Source organism: Grammomys surdaster, unplaced genomic scaffold (assembly GCF_004785775.1).
Source record: "Grammomys surdaster isolate TR1022 unplaced genomic scaffold, NIH_TR_1.0 332988, whole genome shotgun sequence".
NCBI classification, from domain to species: domain Eukaryota; kingdom Metazoa; phylum Chordata; class Mammalia; order Rodentia; family Muridae; genus Grammomys; species Grammomys surdaster.
This window is the reverse complement of record NW_021628174.1, coordinates 34,030-39,303: the sequence shown is the minus strand read 5'-3', so window position 1 is coordinate 39,303 and position 5,274 is coordinate 34,030.

The following is a 5,274-nucleotide window of genomic DNA, read 5'->3' as shown; positions in this document are numbered from 1 at the left end:
GTGACGGACTTATATGGTGTAAGATGAAGTAAACCCTTTCCTCTCCAACTTTCTGGTCCTGGTGTTTATCACAGCAATAGAAACCCTAACTGGCACAGGCCTTCCCGGAGGTCAGTGTATTGGTTTGCAGACTACTATAACCAAATACCATGCCAAAGGTAAGACACTTAAGCAAGAAAATGTTCTTTCATGAAGTTCCAGAAGCCGTGGGATCAATATCAAGGTATTGAAGGTCTGGTTCCTCATGAGTCCTCTCTTTCCCCCTTGGCTTGTATACAATTATCTTTTCCTTGTGTCTTCCTAGGGACTTTCATCTTTGCATAACAATTCCTGGTGTCTCTCTGTGTCCAAATGACCTTTCTTTATAAAGGCACTAGCCAAATTAGATCAGAGCTCACCACAATATCCTCATACTGATTTAATTAATTCTTCAAAGGCCCTCTCTCCAAATACAGCCACTTACCAAGGTACTAGGGGCTAGACATTCAGCTTGAGTATTTGGTTGGGACACAGGTCAGTCCATAACAATTAGAACTATGACTCTAGAATCTAAGAAAATCGGTTCTGCTAAGAGCTCGGAGACATTGTTGCTGACTGCACCTGCGGGAAGAGCACTCTCTCCTTTGAGCCTGTTCCTCAGAGGCTGTAGAGAAAGTGACAGGCAATTACTTACAGGAAGCATCTGGCAGAGTTGAGAGCATAGTAGGTATTCAGAAAATTACAATCTCCCACTATCCCCCCAAGTCCCTGTAGCACCTCCCTCTCCCCACCACACACTTCTAGTCCTGGAACCCAGGGAGCTCACCTGGCCGTATCTGGTTCACACCCACCCTCTCCTCTGTGAAAATCCTAGCACCTGTTCCAGACTTATTCAAGTCAGCCCCAGCTGGTTGCTGGATTGCTCTCTCTGGGCTTCATTAGCATTCTTAGCAGTTACACACCATAACCCAGCTCCCCAAGAGGAATTAAAACCCACGTTTCGAATTTGACTTTCCCTGTACACCTGATAACCTTCCAATTTTATAGGAGGTGTTTTTGATCCAGGTCCTCCATTATGATTGTTATTTTCTCTTACACGTCTACCAAAGTGTCTTAAGCATCACAGGCCGGCTGGTGAATATGAAATGCCTCAATGACTCCTCTGAACCACTGCCCCCATTGAATAAATAACTGAACACTTGCGACTTTCCCCACACATACATGCACAAATGTAAGGCCTCTCCATCCAAGCCAAGCACATGGCATCCAGTTCCATCCCAATGGGATGTCTCCTTACCTTAACCAGCACACTTTATGCAACAAAACTAGCACAGATTTCTTTCCCCTTCTTCGAAATTCCACAGACAGAAGTTTTGTTTTTACTATTGAAACTGTAGCAACCTTGGCCCAGTGAAAGTTCTTCTAAAGTTGGTAATTTTTGTGGTTTCTTTGAAAGGAATCAATGTACAGCTGTGGGGTCTGTGTGACCTATGTTGCTACAGTGTTGCCTCAGAGATATTATTAAGTAAGGTAGAGACAGACTGACATTAGCATTGGTTGCCAAGTATGTGCAGGTGTGTTGGTCTCTCGCACAGTGTGGACACCCTGTGCCTTGATAGGACAGGATGAAATGTGTGACATTTCATTACTCTACTCAGAATCACCTGCCATTTAAAACTTATAAATTGAGTATTTTGGAATTTTCCCATTTGGTTTATTCAGGCCACAGTTTCTGCCTGCTGGTAACTAGAGAAAGTATTATAGTGAATGAGGAGGGAATTCCGTGGGCATGGCCAGTGTTTGCTGACTGGATAGCCTTGTGTGTGTGTGTGTGTGTGTGTGTGTGTGTACTCATATGCACATGCAATTTTAGTATAAAGAAGCCATAAGAACAGAAAACAAATTTCAGGTTGCTAATTCTTGAGGGTAAAGGAGATGCTATTGTAAGGGCTGGAGTTGTATCAGCAACACTTTTTTTTTTTTTTAGTTTTTTTAGGTTTGCATGGATGCCAGCTGACTATTAATTAAATATCGGGGGAAACCTCATTGATTGATATCTGCTGTTCCCGGAGAGCTTATTAACAGACACAGGGATGGATGAGGGATCCTCCTAGCGTAAGAAAACAGTGCTTAAAATATTTGTCTTAAAAGAGATTTAGTTAGGACTTCAGAGTATAACTCCACAAATTCTTTTAATTAATATTTTATCTGGCAGGAAATATTTATGAGACATTACTGGCCTCATAAATGCAAATGGAATTTCTATAAATAGGCAAAAAAATAATTTCCTGTAAGTGTCATATTCTAAAGAGAAAAACTTTAACTGTGAACTCAGTTCCTGCTCATGAAAGAAGGAAAGAGAAGCAAATGAAAGGGGACAGAGGAGGTGTGTCTGTATGCTAATTAACGGTGATAACCCACATCAGCCCTGCTACCTTCTGCATCTCTCATTAATTTCCAGACAATGAAAGACACACTTAGCACCTTTCAAGCTCTCTAAGTAGTTCTAAGTAGTTCTAAGTCATCCAGCAGCCGTGTCATTTATCCTTAGACACCATTTATACTCTCTTGCAGCCTCAGGCTGGAAACATCCAGACCACCCTACATTTCCACACACTAGTCAGGACTAAAAATCCCACCCACCACCTCTCATTTTCCAGGCCTAGGCTAAAAACTCGACATAGATTATTCTGCCTCTGGCTCAAGGTCCCAGCCCTGAGAGAATGTTGTCAAAGCCCGCTCCTTGTTATAGATTCTGCCTGTTCTCTAAAGCACTCCAAAGGCCACTGCTACTACAGAGCAGAACACGAAGCCAAGACTCTGCAAAAGCTTCATGTTAGGCATTAGCTGGATCTCAGAGCAACACCGCCCAGCTACTCGGGACAACCAGAAAACCAAAGAGTTAAGTACTCCCTACTGAACATTAAACCAACACCTATGGATGTGCGGGCTAGTTTTCTGTCAACTTAACACAAGCTAAAATCATCTGAATGGAGGGAACCTCAGTTATGAAAATGACTTCATGAGATCTGGCTGTAGGGCATCTTCTTTAGTGGCTGGTAGAGCCTAGTCCAGCCCACTGTGAGTAGTTCCATCCTTGGGCTGGTGATCCTGGTTTCTATAAGAAAACAGACTAAGCAAGCCATGATGAGCAAGCCAGTTAGCAACACCCCTTTGTGGCCTCTACATCAGCTCCTGCCTCCAGGTTCCTGCCCTGCTTGAGTTCCTATCCTGACTTCCTTCAGTGATGGACTATGAATGTGGAAGTGTAAGCCAAATAAACCCTTTCCTCCTCAACTTGTTTTTGGTCATGGTGTTTCATCATAGCAATAGTAACCCTAACTAGGACAACGGATGAGCACCAAGATAGTCAAAGTCCCTTGAGGGACAGACAAGCCGTTTCCTGTTTAATAGAGTAGGCTACTGTGAGTAACCAAAAACAGGTGTTGGCTTGGTGGCACTCAGCTCTGTTTGGGTGGGGCTAGGATTGTGGCTCCTGGGTGCTGCTTTCTAGCAAGACCATGTAGATGCATGTCAGACTTGGTGCCAGGCACATTTCTCCTTGTCATGGAATAAACCAGCTTCCTTATGATGGTCATCACTCATTCACATGATAAATAATTCTCCCAAACCCTAGAGGTAGGGCCTGGGGATACACAAGCACAATCAGGCCAATGACAGCATATCCTAAGCCTGGAATTGGGGTGCTGAACCCCAAAGACTGGGTAACAGACAGAGAGGGGTTAGAGTTGGCACCACTGAAGGCACCAACAGACAGTCACCTGCTGGCTCTCCCAGACAACAGCCCTTCCTGTGCAGTGACATTCCTGCCTTTCTTACAGTTCATTGAAGAATAGAGTCTTCTATGCTCAAGGCCAGAAACAGTCCACAAAAGGAGAGTGGGGCTTTCTGCCTGCAAGGAGAAAGATCTGGGCTGGGGTAGAGACTAACAATGGATTCCCAGAAGGAAAGAAGGATGTTCAGGCCCCCAGAGCAGCAGCCAATGTGGTCTGTAAGTGAAATACAATCAAGGGATCTATGCAGAGAGGTGGGTACAGAATAATGTACAATGGACCGGAAGGTTGGTGGGATTGGGAGCTTGAGGAAACATGGGGCTTCGGGGGTGGGGTGCCAGTAATGCCATCGTTGGTCATCTTTCCATTCAGCACGCTTATTAGGACAGCAATGTACACGTAACATTGCATCAGAAATGACATTACATTTTTAATATTCTATATAAAGAATTTTTTGGGAACAGAGGAACAGAAGAGAAAGTGGAGAGTGGGAGGTAAGGCCACCCACCTTACCTGAAGATGGTTCAGGTATCACTTGCCTTTCAAGGGAAGGCCATATCCATTTCAATGAATCGCCATTCCCACTTAGCTATAAGACTACCCAGGAGAAGGTGTCCTAAGCAGAACACCCCAACAAAAGACTCACTTCCCTTCTCCGTTCTCTAGACTCTCACCTCCAGCCAGTGGTTTGGATCGTCCCAGTCTCAAGAGCCAGACCCAACCTTGGTTTACAGTTTAAGGTGCCAACTGGACTGTGACTCCCAACTTCCAGGGGAATGTCCCCACCTGATGCATATGGGCTGTGGGAGGGCACAGAAGTTCTGTCAACAGCCTCCTCAAAGGGCCCAGAGTGACTGAGCAGTCCCTCCCTGCAAAGCTCTGAGCCTTCATTTTCTGCCCTAAGAGTTTTCCTCTGTCTGCTCCTCTGCACCCTCTAAACACAGGCACGCGAGCGCTCACACACGAGCGGGGGCGCTTACACACGCGGGCGATCTCATACACACGCACACATGTACACGTGAGCTTTCCCACATACACATGGGAGGCTCTCACACACTCACATAGGTGGCGCAGGTCTCTGACCAGAAGCACGGAAGCATCAACAAGGAGATCTTGGAGGGAGGTGGTGAACCAAGGGAGAAGAGGGAATAGTGGACAAGAGAGTAGGGAGGAGGCTGCCTGCTCTCTCCTCCCGGCATCCAGCACCGGACTCCTTCCTAAGTGACTGCAACCCCCGATCAACAGCTCTCACCCATCTCCATCATATACCACGTTGTGCACGCATTTCCCCCATTGCTGCCTTTCCTTGTGGTTCTCCTTTGCCTGTGGCCCTTTAAATCGCGTTCAATCCAGAGATTCAATTGTAGGGGGACAGAGGGAGGAGAACCGGGGGAGGGGGGACCGGAGGGGATGGGGAGGGAGAAAAGAGGAGGGCGGAGAGGAGAGGGACAGCAGAGAGCCTCCCGCTGCTCTCTCTAGATAGAAGGGCGAGGCAGACTGA